Source organism: Nipponia nippon, unplaced genomic scaffold, assembly GCF_047370975.1.
Source record: "Nipponia nippon isolate SJK-2023a ecotype South Korea unplaced genomic scaffold, ASM4737097v1 scaffold_3, whole genome shotgun sequence".
Classification (NCBI taxonomy): domain Eukaryota; kingdom Metazoa; phylum Chordata; class Aves; order Pelecaniformes; family Threskiornithidae; genus Nipponia; species Nipponia nippon.
In genome coordinates, this window is record NW_028262347.1 from 96,819,637 (window position 1) to 96,840,391 (window position 20,755).

Here is a 20,755-nt window from a genome sequence, read left to right on the forward strand (position 1 = left end):
GTTTTCCAATTTTTCTCTCCTTTTGAAACCAAAGCATCTCAGAGAAACTCATGTTGGTAGGGGTGGTTGGCAGAAAGCATGGCTCAACTGAATTAAGCTGAGAAATCATGCACTGGGTTTCAGTGCAAACAAACTCAGATCGTTATTGATGCAAACTTATTTGGGATCACTAAATACATAACGACCAGAGTCAGAGTATTTTGGACTGTGGTCACCTTGTTCCCTACTGTTGGTGCAGTCCTTTGAGCAGATTGCTGAATGACTGCTGTTCACAGCAAACACAAAAACAACTTCTCAGCTTTGGTATATGCTCAGGAAGCTCATAACCTCTAGCACAGGGCAAGCGGCGAGAACTGGTTATGCATCAGGGGTTTTGACGAGGGAAAATGCAGTGCCTCTTCTCTTTTTTTCTGGATTAAACTGAAAAAAACAAAGCTTTTCCATTGTTGTTTGTTTTTCTCTTAGAGAAGTCATTAAAACTGATTGCTCTAGCTGATTTACAGGAACTCAGGTTAAAACAATAAAGAACTAAAATGCTTACTGAGAGGATAATGCAATTTGCTTTGCTAGTTATATCATTGCAGGTGGGCACAGCTCTAAGTCTGAACATTCCCACAGAAAACATCCTCAAAGCATCATGTTAATAGACAATAGGAAACAGTCAGAACATTTTTCACAGAAAGGATAATTCCTGGAGGCAGAATATTTGCTAGTGAAATGAACTAAATTAACTTTTTAAATTAACACTGTGTGACTTATGCAAATTCTGCAGACTAATTAACCCCTTCACCTCCCATTAAAAATATTTTGCCACTTATAGGAAGAATAAACTAGATTAACCCTCTACACTGTGAGGTAATTTTGTTACTCAAATGTCATCAAACATAAAAAAAAAGAAACTGTATGATCCGAGATGAGAATTTCTATCCCATTCCTCAAGTGAATACAAATGTGCATAATTCCAATCCTTTTCAAACTGACAATACTTTATTGTAAATCAAAACCATGCACACCTCTCCAACAAAATACTCTAAACAAACCCTTGTTACTTTAAAGCCAAAGATCTAGCAATCAGCATATATCCACTGCAAGTGCCTGATGGGAAGGTGGCAGAGAATACTTGACCTGCTTGGCTAGAGATGCGTAGTGTGTGAGAAAGGTTTTGATTACAGCTGTATTTTCAGCACCTGAATATCACCTTCACATATTCCTTAGCAAATATGACTCACTGCTTTCAAACATGGCAACCCCATCTTGCCCTTTGGCATTAGCTAGCCTGGTGGAAATGCAGAGGCTGGTCATACATAGGCCTCCTTTCCTGAATACCTTGCACCAACCGCTTTCCCAAGGTGTTTTACGTAAGAAGCATTGCTGTTACATTTTGATAGCTTGGGTTCAGTTTCCCTGGAGTCCAGTCCTGGCTAGTGATGTACAAGTTTTCGTTACCTTTAGCACGACTGCACATGGCTGACAGGATGCACACACATTACTTACACTAAGTACTTTTGAAGCCCTCCACTACTGCCACGATATGGGAACTAGACTTGGATAAGCAAATCTCCCTGTCTTAAACTGGAATACGAATGTCACCCTGCTGCCAGATACTTAGTGTAGTCTTTTCCCTTTCTTTAGGTTATTATTGCTAAATCCTAGAAAGGGGCAAGAAAGACTCAAATGGATCATCTGGTGCATCCACCTGCCCCAAATCAACTAAAGCATTTGTGACAGATGGTTCTGTAACCACTCTTTAAAAACCTCCAGTGAGTAAGCTTCCCTAGCCTCCATATGCAATCTATTCTAGTCCTTAATTATCTTTGTCATTGGAGCATTCTTTCTACAAAGTTCCTCCTAAATCTGCTTTTGCTCCAGTTTAAGCATATTACTTTTTGTCTCACAACTTGAACAGAAGAACAGCTTGTTCTCCTTCCTCTTTGCAGAAACTTTTAAAATATTTAAATCGTGCTGCATGTTTCAGCTGTCTTTTCTTTGGGCTAAAATCCAGTTCCTTCCATTTTTCCTCAGAGGCCAGTAGAGTTTCAGGCAAAGTGGATAAGAGGACAAGACAGAGAATGCGAGGTCACATTCTGTACCACTACCTGGAATTTCAGTCTGAGGAAGTTAAAGCATAGTTAAAGAAGAGTCAAGACACTTTCCATACAGAATCTGAATTATACTCACAGCCGAAAGCTTCCTCTACTTTGGCACTTGCAGGGGTCTTATCAAACAAACCAGCCACCCCTCAGCAAAGTAGCAAAGACAGAGTTCAGAAAGGCTACAGGCAGCTAAGGCTACCTCTGAAATAAACTATAAAAGACTATCAGGAAAAAAATTTTCTCATGTCTTCTAAACAACCACAAAGATTCACATTTACATAGTAGCAAACCTTCCTATTTGGAGAGTGTCTTCTTATAACGTGGAAGATATTTCCCAAGTCACCAGGGCTGCTGGGATGACAATCTCAGCAATCAGTGGGTCCAGCTGAGGTCTTTCTCAGTGCACAGGAGAGTGTTAACACTTTCTCTGACATTTGCTGAGTAGATGCTCCAGGTACCTTGCAGCAGCACACCTGGTGCTTTTAACGTCATCCTTGGTATTCCTGATTGCTTTAAAACTCATCCTGGGCATTCCTGATTGAGAAAATAGCATAACAATACTGAGTATTTGCAAATAAACACATGAATACAGAAGATCAGTTTTTTGTAATAGGAGAAATGTTTTTCATCCATTGTAATATGAAAGCTACCTGCATTACTAGATTTTTGTTCATTTACTTTGCACGTGTTAGAATTTTTACTGATAAAATCAGTACTTCCTACAGTACCTGTCTCTCAGAAAGGAAAGGACAAACAGAAGCATACCTCTAACATCGAAGATACACAGAGGCAGTTTGTTTAGCAATATGATGCATCAGCATGAATTTGGACTGCATTCTTGCTCAGGGAGAGCTGTACAATGTGTAAAGCCCACCACAAATGTAGAATCCAATTCCTCAGTAAGTTAAGAAACCAATCTCAAAATTAAGTCTGCAATTGGATGTACATGGGCAGGCCCCTTATGTTTCCTTGCTAAGGGTCCTGAGGAAGGAGATCATTATCATAATCTGTTCAAAATAATCTAGAGGAAAAAAAGCATAGCTTCACAACATCTAATAGAGTCTAGAAATGTTTGGTTGTATTTACAGATAAAACAAGTTAGAAATTCCATAGGTATTTGGATAGGTGCTGAATTAAAAAAAAAAAATCAAATGCACCCTATTTTTCCCTCTATAAATTGACAATAGGATAATTTCTATAGACTCTTTATAAATTCACTCTACAAGATAAAGTTAGAAGACAGTTTTTAATGGATGTAAAACAGTGAATATGTAGGAGAGCAGCTAAGCCTTGCAAGAACCTTTCTGATAAATGGGCTTGCTTTAATTATACAGATGAGAAGTCAGCAAATGGTATTTCATATCCAGCCTTTGTGAAAAAAAAATGCAGTGCACAGTCCCAAGTACTAGAATTATAGTATTAAAGGAAACATATCCATCCTTCCAGCCCAAGTCTGCTTACTTTGATTTTTAAATGTTTGACTGAAAAAATACTGATTCGTGATAGTCGGTGAAACTAGAAAAGAGTAAGAAAACCCAACTTTTAAACCACAGGTCTCCAAATGATGTACAGGATCTGTATTGCAGCTATCCAGCTGGGAGTACAATGGATCTCTGCTCCAGCTAGGAGAGAGGACTCTGAGGTAGACAGCAAACAAACAATTTATTTAAGGTCACCCAGAAACAGGGAAAGAGCCATGATGCCCAAGTTTCAAGCCTGTACTCCTTTGACTACTAATACCAGTAACACATCAATGCAGTCTGCTATTGTGCCAGGTAACACCCACTCTAGTATCAGTATGGGCAATTCACATGATCTAGAGAGAGCAAGCAGATTAATTTATGTCATCAGTATATATAACAGAGAGAGAAAATAAAGTAGCCATAAAATAAGTAGGAAGCAAACCCTTACATTCCACGTTGGTTTTAAGTGTCTTGCTTTATAGTCAGTGTTTAATTCAGAGTTATGAAACTTAAGGTACATTACTTTTAAGCCCTAGATGTCTGTCAGAGTGAATCCTTGATTGACCCTTGATGGATGACATTGACAGACAGTTGGCATTTCAGGACAATCTGTGCAGCACTTTCAGGCTGTACAAGGGGAAAAAAAAGAAAAAAAAAGAAAGTAATTATGATCACCAAAGACACAAAGCTCCTTCTGCCTTCATCCATATTCTATGAACATTTCCCCTTCACCCTTCACCTTCCACACTATTAACCATGTATTTAACAATGGAATAAAAACTAACACAGAAGCCACTCATCTAAGGCAGACTGGAAATGTCAGGTTGAAATCACAGGTTGCAGCATGAAAATATAAAAGAACTCATGGCTTTTACAATTGTTTGGTCTGATTTGTGAATGAAGTGTGGATACCTATGGGAAACATCCATTCTCTGAATGGCTTTGGGTAGCATAACTCTAAATAAATACATAAGCAAGCCCTTTCTCTCTTAAAAATTTGGTAGTTGCATTCACATTATAATTGCTAAGTGATATTTGTGTTCAAAACAACACATTAATCATAAGAGACATGACCTTTAGAAAGATAACATTCTTGCTCTTTTTTTTGTTTGTTTTTACCTTGGGCCAAGATACTGCATAAGTTAAGGCAGGTCACACTTAATACAAATGGAAAAAAGGACAGAGTCATTTAAATAATGCCACCTATAACTTTATGTGAGAAAAAATATAGTTATATGAAATTGTTTCTGCAAGGTTCAGCAGAGCATTGTTTGGTGATCTCGTTTTCATTATGAGATCACATTTTCATACACTGATTTCACACATAACCAGTATCATCTTTCTAATAAATAAGACTGATGTCAGCAGGAAGGCAGAAACTCCAGCTAAGGTCAGAATACCTAAGACGTGAAAAAAAAAATTGTATAAAAATAAAAACAAGAATAACGTCCCGTCCAGGTTCTTTTTTTCAGCGTTGTTTGAAGTATTTTACCTGGAGAAAAGAGAAGCGGCCTAAACTGGAAAGACCTCATTGTTCCAATACACCTACAGAAAGTTTGTTCTGTTTTATTCCGTTTGAAAATCTATATTGTAGAGGTCATTCCACTGAAAGTCATAATGAAAATGGCTGAAGAAAATATGCACTCTCTTACACTTGTGGACATGCATGAACATATCTATAATTCATTAAAACTTGCAAGAGAAGGGATCAGAAAGGGAAAAATCAAAGTTTATCCTTATCAATCATCCAAGCTTTTTGATATGAAGGGGCTTGGACTGGTATCATGGATTTGCAAATCCCGTCCTCAGTAATATAATTATGTGACCTGTCGGAAATGAAATTGCATGTCATGAAATACTGCACAACCCCATAAATAATTAGTGTTTCCATTTTCCAAAGCAAATTGATAAAACTGGTATTTGGTTTAGTTCTTTCAGTCCAAGAAGCTCTGTCAGACTTGTGATGTTAATTCAATCTTTCACAGTTGGAATGATAAAAACAGAGATTTTCAAACTGAATCCCCTTGCCAGGATGAAGGGCAGGTTAGATTTAGATGAGTTACAGGAGGTTGAATCAACAAAAATGCCTTTTAGAATACAACAAATATTGTGAGGATTTTTTTTTTTTTTTTTTTTTTAGAATCTACTCAAACTAGCCATTCTTCTGTCTAATTCACTGAGAGGAAAGATACCCTCTGGTTGTGTGGAATACGGGGATGGGACTTTCTGCCCATATATTTTAGCAGTCCCAAGTCCAGTGTCGTTTGCATCAAAGGCGTTCTGTATTTTTGTAATACCAATACACCCTCCCAGAGAAACCCCAACTGAGTACAAACCTCAGTGATCAACTGATTCTGAAAGCAGATCTTGTCCTTGCATTTGAAAACGATAATTTTATGGCAGATGCCCATCAGTGCATCTCAGTCCCATATCAGCCTAGCTTAAGGTCAGACATTTCTGAAAAGAAGTGTGAATTCACTTCATATGAACTAAAAATAAAAGCAAACCTAAGCAGATGAAGATATGGATTTAGGCAGCATTCAGCAAATACTACTTTACGATACATGCAGGAATCTTAAGTGACTTTTCTAATCCTTAAGATGTGAGATCCTGGCAAGACTGCTAATGAAGTCAGCTGAGCAAGACTGGCTGCTTGCTAGAAACATGTGATTTTAAAACCAAGGCAATTGTCAATTTTGACCCAACATTTGTTTCTGGAGAATGACATATAAATTAGGAACAGACCTGCTCAAAAATCAAAACCATCCTGCAGAAAGTATCATATTCATTCAGATGGAAGAAATGAGTCTTGGCTTATTACAGTCTTGTTTGCTAGGAAAGCAATTCAAAAATCACCCAGATTAAACCTTTATCAATTTGAGCTGTCTACATTTCTATTAGTACCCCGAATTGTTTTGGGACACAGACTAATAAGAATAATATGACAACTATAATTCAATTTTAATTTTGTACATTGCAAAGTTTGCAGGTGCTTCCAAAGAAGCTTGAGGACAACTATAATTGGGTGTGGAGGATTTGGACACCAAGAGGCTTGCTGTTTGGTTGCAATCACACGTCAGGGCTGGAATAAGAGACCCAAAGCGGATAGATAAGAGTCCTCAACTGCAGGAAGACTGTGATTATGAGGCAACAAAGTACAGCCCGGAGTGTCTCATTATGATTATAAAATTGACCTGTGGCATCATAAAAAGAAAAAACAAACGACCTTTCCAAAGTCCACAATAAAATCCAAACATATAGTCATTTATAGCTGCCCAGATAGGGATTTCCATACACAGGCAGGTCAGGCAGATTCATCCAGTACCCAAAAAATGCCCCGTATCTCCACAGGAGAAAGAAAAAGTGTAAAGGGAACGTGTGGTGCAGAGTAGAGACAAGAGGAATTTTATTCTGCTCCTGATATTTTGAATAGTGTCAGTATTAGTGGAGGTTGAGAAGGTGCAGCAGGGTATAATTCACATTGTAAGTAAAGGAGGGACTATCCTCAGATGTTTCAGACTCTTCTCTGCAGCTGTTAGCATAGCTGGGCCTATTGGCTAATGTCTCCATCTGATTTTCTCTTTCATGAGTTTGCTACACCAGTAGTCCAAATAGAGTCTTCATTACACAGAGATGACTACAGTGCATTGCCTTAGCAACACCATATTCTGCAAAGTAAAGCTGCTCAAGAATTTGCTGATGAGACGGTATAAAGTTCATGACCTAGGACTTTCCTGTCAGCACAGCATGTATGAATCAGAATATTACAGCAGCAAAGGTGTAGTATTTTTCAGCTAGCAACAGGATGATGTATGGCCACCCTGAGGCATGCTGCTTGGACAGCAATGGCCTGTTGGACTATGTGGGTGGGGAAGCAGTGCCGCACGGCAATGCCACCACTCACCTACTCCATATCAAGGGTATCATAAGTGTGTCTCCCAGGTGGGGACATGACCAGTGGCATAAGTGGCCAAGTGTAGGAGGTAGCGGGCACTGCAGATCATCATCGATCAGAGCTCCAACCTCCACTGCTGGATGGTTGCTGTTGCCATGTTGCAAGGAGGACCTAGAAGGAATAGCAACACTTAAGCTCTGATGACACTTTCAAGGACTTAATGTTTTACAAGACAGTCAGGCCCCAAGACAGAGCTGCATCCAAACTCCTTGGCCAAAAGCAGCCTAAGTTTTTAGATTTTCTAGCTCTTCATGGGTTAAACTCATGTTAGGAATCTCTGAAGGACTCTTTTCTGGTTTTGGAGTAGCTCTTACTAGCTATTAGCTTAGACCATTTGCTCCATTTTGGAACTAACTGGATGTAATGTTCAAACACACCAACAAAACTTAGGCAAAATATCTCTATGAGCTCAATCACAAAACCGCCCCAGCTTGATCAGTAGTATCTGTAAGACCCCCACAAAAGAGATTTACTCATGTTCCTCATAAACTTCTGTAATAAGTTTTTCACATCTACTTGTCATTTATTAACTCCTAAATTACCATTTGCAAATGGTCCCCTAATAGAAATTGTTATCTTAATTAACAATTTTATTTCTGGCCTTTTGTGAGTTATTTGAATGGCTCCACAAAAACAACCCATTAAGTGATGTGTTTCTCAAAATAAATGGAGTTAAATATACTGCATACATCAGCTAAAGTAACTGTAGCTGTGCTTCATCTCACTCCTAACAAGTATTGCAGCAGAGTGCCACATTGTCTCTGGACAGCAAGGTAAACTTTGTGTCATGACAGTCTTTATATGAAAATTTATCTGATTTAATTTCTCCTCTAGTTGCTAATCATTCCCCCGGTCCAGCTGTAAGATGAATGTGAGCATGTGCACAGGCTATAAAGTAGACTCTTATTCTTGGTTGGCTTTGACATCCTGAAAAGTTGCAGAGCTCTCTGTCTGGGATCTACTTCTCCCAAGGGCTTCTTGGTTTTCTCAGTGTCCAGCCACCATGCTATGAGAGTGATGATACAGTTTAGAGGGAGTCAGGAAAATAAATGTCTTCAAAAATGACTCCTGATGCAGGGGTGCTCTGTTTGGGTCTAACAGAGGATGCAGGATATCTCTGGCCCAGCATATAATGCCAGACAATTTTCATCAGTTACTAACACTCCACTCAGCATGTCATTGCAGCCAGTCTGCAAATGAAGGCATAAGACTGCAGATTTACAAAGAGTTGCTTTTAAATAGTTCCTGAGAAGATTCTGGTACCACTGGTCATACTGTCATATGCCTACTGTGCACAACATGGGGGAAGGTGCTATTTAACATTTCCCATATTTGTGCATGAGGCACTATAAGGATCACGGCAAGATTTGCAACCCACTTTTTACAGCCAGCCTCTGCTCAGGAATGGGAACTTCAGCTCATTTGGCTGCTAGGTCCAACTAACAGTTCCTCCCCAGCACAGCGTGCATCAGCTTGCCTCTTCCAGTCCAAACAAGAAGTGTTGGCACAGCTGGCTGAGTTCAGGCAGTCCACGTGCTGGGGCTCTTCCAGAAAGGAATCTGAAGACACTGTTTTAGGCTGAGAAATGCAGTTTTTACCATGGTGTCTTTGGGAGGACATTTCTTCTAATACACTCAGCCACAAATGGAAAAAAATCCAATTTTTTTTAAAGCATTTTAAGCTTGTGTGGTGAGGAAAACACATGAGATTTTACCTCAGAAATTTGTTCAGACGTTTACATGTAAACACATGTTCACATGTGTCTTTGTGAATGCAGTTTTCAATATGCTGGACCAGTTTCTCAGCTGCTACAAATGAGTATAGTCCCAATCTTTCAGTGCAAAGAGTGTCCATATAGGTACTTCAGTGGAACAATACCAGTTTATGTCAGCTGAGATTTGTTTCCTGGATTAGGCTCAAATCTGTCTCAAAACTCCAAGTGAAATTTATTAAATGTGGCTGAACTTGCCTTCATTTTAAGTTGCAAGTAAATGCTTCACATTTCAATGCAAATGCATGATTCAGCTCAGGTTCATTTGAAATGTATGCACCCAGGCTGAATATTTCTTTCAAATACTCAAACCAGATATATTTTCAGCTTCAAGTTCCATTGAAAACATTTCACACAGCTCAAATTCAAATCAATTTGCAAATTCAGGTAACATTAACCTGTAATTTCAGCAAACTCCAGAAATTGTGCCTAGTTCTATCACCTAGTTCTCTGGGTTTTATTTCTTAAAATATACAAAAAGGCAACCCTCAGATTAGCATTTAACATACCACTCTCAAGTATGTTAATTGTGATTAAGACCCTCATTCCTCATTTGGAAATAAATCAATGCACTCTCAGAAAAACCACAGTTTTTGACAAAAAAAAACCCAAACAAAAACCAACAAAAACCCCAAAGATTTATGTTTCTTCACTATGCTTTTAGATTCTGTATGATTATAAGTGCTTTGTGGAACATGTTTGAAAGGAAGTGAGAACTGGTCTGATAGATATATCAGGTTAAAGACTATATTTTGTTTTGTTGGCCTAAAATAGGATGCCTCTCATTCTTCTGAATTACTTTTTCAGTATATAGATTTATGGCATAGAAGTAAGTGAAAGAGCATTTTTACACAGTGCTGCTAAACTTTATAGAGGTGCAAAGACAAGGTCTATCAGTTTCTAGTCTGGTTTTCTATATGTGACAGATTATTTTAACAAATCAGTAAGAATGAGAAACGTGAAACAACACGATTCTGCATTATTAAGCTTAGGTATTTTTAACAAATTCTTGAGTCTTAAAGAGCAGGCAGTATCATGCTACACAGTTTGAAAGGTCAACCAGTTACTAGACTCAAAGAAGAAAGTATCAGGATTGCTGAGAAAAGAACACTGATTTAGACATTCAGAGAAATGGGGGGGAGAGGGGCAGGGAGAGGAAAACAGATAAAAAAAATACAAGCACGCATGCTTAACAGACAAGGTCGTCATGCTATTGGGTTTCCCTTTAATAGACTATTTTAAGTTTGAAACTCTAGATCATCTTTTTATTTTTCTTTCACGTGGCAGATGAAAGTGGCAAAAACCTAAATTTCCTCTCTACTGGAAACTGAATGAAGTTTTTTATTATTTCATCATTAATAATAGGGTATGACATTCTGGTGAAGTAACAAAAAAAGACACAGTCCTTTGTTCCAAGAAGCCATCTAGTTAATTATATCAATATGCTATTATTAATACACAGTATCAGACACAAGTTTAAATGTTCCACACTGAACACTCAAGTGAGTATTAATATGAGAATATGCTGTTCAGCAAGAGGTAAAAATAAACTGCCAATGCAATGTACATGCAGTAGTGCAGTATGTAGAGGCTGATCCCTTAGAAAACACCAGCTGTTACAGAACGGTGTGGCATGTCTCTTTGGAAAAGGGCTTCCGCGAGACTGCCTTCCCTTGGGAAGCACCGTCACCTCAGCGCCTGTCAAGGTCCTTAGCTTCAGCTCATTCAATGGCGCGGGCTCAGCAATCTAAAACTCTTCCGTAGCTCCAAGGCAAAGGATGTGGTCACTAACCGAGCCTACCAGGGACAGGCATTACAGGTAATAATATATTTCTTCACCAGATATTCATCTACACGGGAGTCAGAGCTTTCCTGGGAACATTTCAGGACAGAGGATGAAACTTAAAAGAAACCCAAAACTTCACTACAAACTTTATCACCTTTAATGCTCAGGAAAAGGGGATTTTTTACCTTACTTTTCTAATAGAATATATGCTTAAACAAAGAAGAAACCCTGGACTCTACTAAAACAAAGCTGACCTCATCTACCTGAGTGCAGAAAAGATGAGTGAACAAACCAGAAATAGAAGATATTAGTGACTGTACCAGGTGTTTTTCAGGAAGATGTATTGTGGTGTTGAGTGCAGTATTTACATGCCTATGTAGGTTACACTGGACCAAAATAGAATCTCCTCACGTAAGGAGGAGAATTCATATCCTGAGAAAGGTGACACAGAAACCTCTGCCTGTCATTTACTGATTTCTAATGTCAAGTAAGGTCAGCTAAGCAGCAAACAGATATCTTATAGTAATTATGCCTTTCTGTTAGGAATACACAAAGAAATTTCTGGTTACCAGAGAAGAACCATAATTTTTTAGGTTCACAGAAACTGTGGATGAATATAGCCAGTACAGAACCATATTTGTATGATTAAAAATGCCTCTCCAAGCATTTATGCAGCTATACAGACCACCTGAATACGTATGAATTGGGAACAGGGCCAGTATTGCCCTCAGTCTAACTTGCATACTTGATTAACCCAGAAGAGTTCGCAGCTATGTCCCATCATTATTTCTCTCTGTCTGTCTTAGTAACTGGCTTTTAAAAAAATACAACGGGGGAAAAAAAAACAAACCACAAAATGCCAAACAAACAGGAAATAAGGCTATGCCTTCTAAAGCCTATGCCCCTACTGTCTGCCTACAGTATAATGCAGACCAGATTTCCTTTCAGTATCTGAGCCTTAGCTGGCTACCTTGATAGCCATCCGTCAGGAATGCCATGCAGGGTATCTGAAGGTTGTTCATGATGGAGCTCTGTCCATTTGGAAGATGGGCCAGAAGGCGCGAGAGTTGTGCTGCAGCCACACCAAAAGCCTTTCTATTTCATAGCACTTCTACCTTTTGAGAGACTTGCTATGAGTTAAAAGAGCATGAGAAGAGGAGCATGGCATGAAGTTCAACAGCAGTTCAGATGTAGCAGCAATGATCTACATGCACCATGACACCTAACTCATCCTTTTAGTGCTGTTATTAGCTTTCAAAAGGAGCGATGAAATACCCCTGGTTCCAAACACTGAAAAGCAGTATAAAACCCAGTGTGCCATGAGAACCAAAGCACCCTCAAGGGGATTAGCAGATCTAAATGAGATTTTAATGTTAATAAGTGCTGACTGAGCTTTTTCATTAACTAGCTCACATGTCTCCAGCAGACAATGGAGTATCCATGGTGCACTAGCAATAGCTTAAGTGGACAAACTCATCCTTTAGAAAGAAATAACAGTCCCCATTTAAAAATGCAATTGGTTTCCAGAAAGACAATTTTCAGCAATGTTTATGAGGTGTCTATTAGCCCAGATCAGAAAAGAGCACTGCAAAAACATTATACTTATGTGGAATTAAAAAAAAACATGGGACTTGGGTAGAACTGGACGGAATTACCACCCAACTGAGCCTCTAGCCTGTGGCTGAGAGATTGTTTCCATCAGAAATATTTAGAGCTCTTAGGTGCTGCTGACAGTAATCTGGCACTCGGGAGACTGGAGTTCAGTCTCCTGCTTTCTAGCACATAACCCCTGAAGTCTGACAAGGTGACTTCATCCGTCTGTGCCTAAACTTCCAACCTGTAAAATGGGAGTATTGTTCCTTACTTCTCAGGATGAAATCAAGATAAATACATTAGGCAATTTTTTCCATATGCAGTAAGACAAATAAAGCCTCTGTGTGTATATTTTTCCCCCTTTCATTCAGTATCTGAGCCTTAGCTGGCTATCTTGATAGCTGACCTCACCTGCTACAGCAAATCCAGCTTTTTCATGCATCTCCATGACATCTGTGCCAGACAAAACCCAGCATGCGTAATACCTAGTTCAAATAACAGTTGGCCAGCCAGTGCCTCCTTCCTGACTGGCACACGAGCTGCTCCCAGGCAGCATGTACAACAGCTCAATTCTGCCAACTTGACCCTTAGTAAACAACGATTTATGTGTTTCTACTCTATCCAGGTCCATTTTTCACAAAAAGTGCAAAAACATAAATATGTCTACAACTTCTGCCCTCTTCCAACCGTCTCACGAGTTCAAAAGTTCCTCGGAAGTGATAATGTACAGTTCACTTAAAAAAAAAAATCAGCTTAGGATGAATAGGAATTGCTTTAGGAGGGTGTAATTACATTAACAGAAGAGATATGTTTTTTAATTGTGGGGATTTGTCATTTTATGTAATGGGAGGGGGATTTCTGAGGTATGTTCCTCAAACTGATCCAGTTGTCGTCAATTAAATAATGACAGTTTGCACTGATTTTACTATTAAGCTATGGAAGTAAGGTGTATTTGAAATCCTAGGCCAGAAATTTTATTCCAATAATGCTACGGTAGTTTACCTCATGCAAGATAAAGAAAAAGCTTAGGAAACAGAAAAGACACAGCAACATGAAGACCAAGTGTATCGCATTCAGCTACCATAGATCAGTCTTACCCAGTTTGAACCCTTTGCCACACAAGCATCACTCTGCTGGAGCCAAACTACATATTAACATTTCTTCTGATTTGTTAACTTTCAGTGTAGTTGCAAACAGAACAGTCTCTGACATCCTTGTGGTCTAACCCATTCTTGCAAAAATGAAAAGCTGGATCCTGCATTTTTCAATAACATGAGTTTGAAATATCAGGCCTAAACATAAGTATTACTAAGGCTCCAAGATGCATATTCAACTCGACAGTCAACCTTTGAGAATTTAGATTTATCATAGAATCATTTAGGTCAGAAAAGACCTTTAAGATCATCGAGTCCAACTGTAAACCTAACACTGCCAAGTCCACCGCTAAACCATGTCCCTAAGTGCCACGTCTACATGTGATTTTAATGAGTTTTAAGATTTAATAAGTTAATATCAGAAAGTTCTTAGTTAAAGTATAAGATTCCCAACCCGATGTTATTATCCTTTGAAGCTAATATAAGCAAAAGATCAACTTAAATATTACCTCAAAATATTGTCACTTAAATCAGCAGAAGAATTAATATGATATCTGCTGAATCTGCAGGGTAGGAAGGTTAGTTACAAACAGATAAGAAAACAGGGATATAAAAGGAGAATGAAAGAGAAGGCCGCACTGCTTATGAGGCGCATGCTTTGAAATGGTAGGGCATTATCCGTATTGAGCATCGGGACGTGTACTGATCATTCTGGCCTGAGCTCACAGTGGAAGAAAAAGGTTTCCCAGTCAAGTAGAGTATTTCCCTCATGGACTCAGTCTGATGTGTCCCATTCACTTGCACATTTCATGACTTTGGTCTTTTTGTGGCCATAAGGGAGGCCGTCTCTACAATCTGCAAGGAATCTAAGGATCTCATGAACTTACACAATTTTGAAATGCACAAGACCTTTTCTTCTCTTCTAAGAAAACATAGCTCCAGCCAGTTTACTTGTGACAACATGGACCTTGGCACCTCAGGTTGAATCTCTGGAAACCTCCTTTACACATAAAGACAGACAGAGGGCATATGGGTTTTACAAAAAGGATTTCTTTTTGAACAGTTTGTGGGCATGGGAAACCACCCCAGAACCCTGGGAAAGAAAGCACTTGGATCCTGCATGGAGACTTGCAGTGGGAATTCAATTCAAGCATGTGCTTTTAGGCAAACAATAGTTTTTCTAGTATTGCCATTCTGCATCTTTCAGTATACTGCAAGACAAAAAAAAAAAATCTGAAACTGGTTTTAATTGCATTACATAATACATGCATTATTACTTAATTCGTTTAAATACAACTGTCGGCTCTCCTGTTCTTACTCTTTATGAGATGCTGAAAGGCACAAAAAAACCTGTAATACACTGAAATAAAGTTCAGCATATCTTCATTATACCACTCCGCAGTTGCACTGCTCTTTCATCCAAAATATCCCTTAAGGATGTTCTTTACTGATGTTTGTCTGCCACCCAGTCAATACTAAAAAGACTGACTGTATATAATGTGATCAGCTTCTGACTGTTGCTTAGCTGCTAGTAGTAATCTAAAGTGAATACAAGAATTCACCATTTTGAACACAAAATCAGGTTTTCAGATAGCACTGAGCAACTGATTTAAGTAAGACGGGTACAGGACCTATGCCAGAGATCACACAGAAACAACAAATACCGTGACTGGTAGAACAGAATATTTGGTTGCTGGAAACGCTCGGCTTTTTCACAGAATCACAGAATGGCTGAGGTTGGCAGGGACCTACAGAAATCATCTAGGCCAACCTCCCCCACTTAAAAGCAAGCTCTCCTACAGCAGGTTGCTCAGGACTGTGTCCAGTCAGGTTTTGAGTATCTCAGAGGATGGAGACTCTATAGGCTCTCTGGGCAACCTGTTCTAGTGTTTGATCATCCCTACATTGGGAAGTTTTCTCTTATGTTTAAACAGAATTTCCTGCGGACAACTATCTGTATCCTGAGATCAGAATCACATCACTGTGAATCTTGTCATTTCATGTCCTAAAAAGTCGTCTTTTAAGGATGTTGCGATTATAGAAGCCTGTTAAGACACAGGGAACATTTCCAACATAATGATAAAAGACAACCGACATCTTGGGATCACTAGCGTTAGAATACCAGTTTTCTGAGATATACTTTGCTGAATGTTTTTAGTGGGTTGGCACAGGAACCACAGAAGATAAGCTGATTTCGTTTGTGGTATGTAGCAGTTCTCAGTGTGGGGAGGCAGCTTTTATTTCGAGGGATAAAAAGAAATTGCTGGCAGAAGCAAATTAGGTTTGATTATTGTCTAAATTTGTCTAGGACATAACAAAAGCCACAAGACCTTCAAACCATACACAACTGTTCTCATGCAGCTCTGTGAAGAGTCATGCAATAGTTAGAAATGGCATGATTTGAATGCACTAGAAAACAATTACTTCTTTTTATAAAGATGCTTCACTTAGGGTTCTTCACTTCATATTTTAAATCAATTGTATTCCATGCTGAAAAATACATCAGGAATCAACTGTTTTTGAAAAACAGCAATGAATTTCTCAAGCATAAGGAAAGACAAATCATTGACTTTAGTAAGAGACCTTGGATCTGAATGTCAAGTTAATTGGAAAACAATGCCCTAGAAAAAAAAAAAATATTGTGCCAGTCCTGCCAAACACTTACGCAGCTGCTTCACCTTATTCATATCAAGTCCATGAATGACAACCTTTTTCCTGACTTCACTATATAGAAGTGTTTACAGGCTGTCTCAGTACCTACACATAGCCCAACAGAACAGTATGTCTGCACACTCATAAGAAAGAACTGATTGCTTTTTGTCACCTTTGCATGACACGGAGTCATCATTTAAATAACTTGCCTGTATATTTCTCATATTTTTTCTCCTAGAACACCATAATCAAGAATATAAAATGATCCAGTGCCAAGACAAGTCTGCCTTCAGTAATATGCACTTTCCCATAAAATGACAGGAGACGCACCTGGGTATTAGAAACCCAAGAATTTAACCACTTTGAAATGGCATGGGAGGAGGCCAGATATCACATAACTATTTTAACCTCTGTGGCCTATTCAGACTCTCCGTTGATCTTGGAAACCTGTGCTATTTCAGCTATTGCCCATCTTTGAGACATTAAACTCTGAAACACCTTTTTATGTGCTTGGAAAACACATAGCACCATGAACTTTACTGAAATTTAAGTAATTCATCATTACCATGTCATCATCAAGAATTTTATCTAGAAGCAATAATTATTTTTCTTTGCTTAATGTTTCTCTCATTTCCCCTTCTCTTCACTGAGACACTCAGAATTTTTTAAGCCATATCACCTCACCCATTTGCCCATGTCCCCTCTCCTCCTTTTTTTACATACACAAGCGAGACAGCTGCATTTTAATAACTTCCTTAATTTTTGTAAGTAATCTTATAACTGTGATCTTTCTCATAGTAGTTTACTGTTCCGAAACTCCTTCAATTTTGGTGTTCATATCTTTCTGATAAAGCAATATCCTGAAAAAAACCCATAATTTTCCAGACACTGCCATACAGGTACCAAGTCAATATAAATGATTAATTCCTATTCCATAATACATGCATCAACAGTACTACTCAAAATCTTCCTGGCCATTTGTGCTGCTTTCAACTTTCAATCCACCCTCCCTTATCTAATAACTCTCCATCTGCACAAGTGGTTTACAGGTTTCTCCAGGGTGATTGTTGATTATTTGTATTATTTTTCCTAAATCTGTTTTGCTTCATTTTCTAAGCTGAAAATCACTTTCTTGCATCCTAACCTTTCTATCACCTCTCTAACATCTTTAACCATATCTTCTAAAAATCAACAAGAGCCTTTCTGTAAACTCTACAGGTGTTGGGTCTGGTTTAATTCCATTTGCACCATTTCCTCATGCAACCATGCATGATCAATAGCACCAGTCAATTGTATGATCACTAATTACATCTACTGTGGAACTGTCATATCGATAATTGTTCTCCAGCCCAGCAGTCTCCAAACTGGTTTTGATTGCACACTGCTACCAGTAAAACATTTTTGAGTATACACCCTCTGTATCTTTATTTATAAATAATATGCACGTACTACTGTACTAATATATTATTTACATTATAAAAACATACACAACAATGGAAACGTGAATGGGGTAAAGACAAAATAAGCACTATTTTAAAAAATATATTATTAATGGTACAAAAACCATTTTCTTCCCACACCCCAATGGATGGTCATGCATGCAGACCACTGCTCTAGTCCTTGTCTAGGATACATTTCCATGTATCTCTCCTGAGAACTGAGAAAACCATGCTCAAAATTTCTGTTTAAACAATACTAAGAGTTTGTGACGAACTGAGGAAAAAAAAGACCGTTGCTCAATCTAGCCTCATCTACCTAGTAATACTGCAGGATTGCTATTTCTTTTTTTATCCTTACATTCCTCCTCTTCTATACAGTTGAAAAGAGGTCTTTCTCTGTATTTCTTCATGTTGACTTGAATGAATTGGGATGCCATACTTGACATCGTTTTTGTTCTTTTCAGCACATGATAACCTTGGTTATTTATAAGTGAAGAAACAATGGTTTAGGTGAAGATGAATCATTATTGCTAATAGAAGAAATGAGGTGCTGTGTTCAGGAAACTTCTCTTATAATCGTATTTCTTTCCAATGAGCCCACAATAATTCAAACTCCAACATATGAGACACTTTAGTAGATTTCATTTTTTATAGCAGCTCCCATTTCAGAGAGGGTCTTTTTTTAAAGATTTGTTCTATTTATTTATTTTTTATCTGACATAGGCTGGGACTGTCAAAGAAGGATGATAACAAAATACCTCTCTGCAGTAAACATGATCAATGCTGTACCTAAAAATATTACAAACTGCTCTGGCACCGATTCCAGACTTTCCACCAGCTTAAGCATTAACATTCTTGGATTACAGACTATTTTATTTTCAGAGACAATGTTAATTTTGATTGAAATGCTGTTCACAGTTCACCACTGATATCATACCAGAACTTAGAGCTAAGTCGCTGGTGCTTTTTACTTCATCCCTAACACTCCCAATCCATGGCATTTTGTAGGAAATACACATTACAGCTACCAGACACAGCTGGCTTCCAGAAAGAGGACAGCTTCCCTGCTTAGTGTATTTACTGAATACCATTATACATTTATATCCCATTTTGGCTTAACTGTTAATTTTTTATTGTTACAATTAATGTACAGCATAGGTCTACCTTCTGTAGGAAAAAACCAAACAAACCAACCAAACCCAAACTCACCAACAACAAACCAAAAAAGGTATCCTGGAAACTCAAGTAATAGACAAACACAGTCCAAATCATAAAATAAAGAAAACCAGTAGTGCTTTAATTAAACCAGTATTAAAAGTATTTTCTGGCGTACTTCCTTATAAAGAAAATACCTGTCAGGCATCCATAAATTTTTCCATTCTTTTCAATGCTAAAAGGAAAGGAAGCACAAAATATGTTTTGTTCACCTGTTCTTCATGAGACTTCCTGGTTTTCTTTTGATAGATCAAAAGCCTTACTTGGATTGTTTGTCCTTCTCAGTTTGGCTACCATTGCAAATGCCCTTCTGTGCTCCTGATAGCCTTCAACTCATTTCTCTGGGTTAGACAAATATTGCTCTTGAAGCTGTCTCATAAAGCCATACACTTTTTTTGTGCGTCTCCCTGTATATACCGTTTATTGCCTATTGTGCCTATCATACTAAGGAACTCATTCCTGTGGGCTCACTCCAGGATATAAATCCAGAGAAGACCTCAAAATTATATTTGGGGCTATTGTCTGTACAGGCAGGTCTATTTCCAGGACATGAGCCATTTTCTAAAGAATGGAAGAGCAATTCAGCTCAAGGCTTGACCGATATAAATAAACAGGGATAATGATGGCCCCTGTAAAGCGTAAGTATTGGTAAACTCACTGACTTTCAATCCTTTCTTAGATACTTACCCTCGAATATCAGCATGGAACCATGCAGCTAAAATTCAATTCCTTTTCAATTTAGACAAGTTTCGAATCTACTTTTTAAGTGGGTGAAGTGTATGTCTCTAATTGGTGCTGGTAGTGGTGGTGAACAAACCTTCGGTTTATTCTAGTTTGAACATCAATGGAAATACAATGCTAGCACAGACAGACCCCAAAATCTTTATAGGTGTTAATGCTCAAGTCAGTACAAGTCCCTTGTGCCTGGCAGATTCCAGGCTGAATTTGCAGGACCTGTAGTATAAAAGCAGAGCTGACCTGGTATTTTTTGAGAGACTGTAAATACAGGGTGCCGTATGTCACTTTTCAGAGCAACTTCACTGTCTAAGCAGTAGAAGAAAACAGGGAGAAAAAAAAATATCTCACAGTGAAGCTTTGTGTCAGGTTTTGACAAATGCTGCCTCTTCCGTGCCACTGCCACGTTTCAGCCAGACTCTTGCTATGTCAACATCATATTAACACATAACAAAAGCTGTATTCCATTAACAGTGACATTAGCCCAAATACAGCTTAGTGGGGAGCACACTTGAATCCTCACCAAAGGCACCTTCCTTGACTGGTCTATGGCAAACAGTGATAAGGTACCATGGAAAATTCACACCCTAAGAAAATTTCCGTAGTGCACCACAATTTTTGTTTTAAAAACATATTCTGTTTTATTTGGACCATTAACTCCATTCTAGAGAGCAGAAGATAAATTATTTCTGTTATACCTAAATCCAGAACAATTCTCCTTATAATTCCATAAAGGTATTTCATTATACACAGAATGTGTTTCTCTAGTCAAAATGAATAATAATGTTCCAGAGACGTTTTCTAAGCAAACAAGAGTTAACTGTAGCATAGTTTCTACCTCATACTGGAAAACACATTTTCACCTCGAAATTAATTTGAACTCTTACAAAGAACTGATTGTAGGACTATGTTTTTAAACTTAAGGCATTCCTTGATCAAGACACTTGCAGCAACAAGCA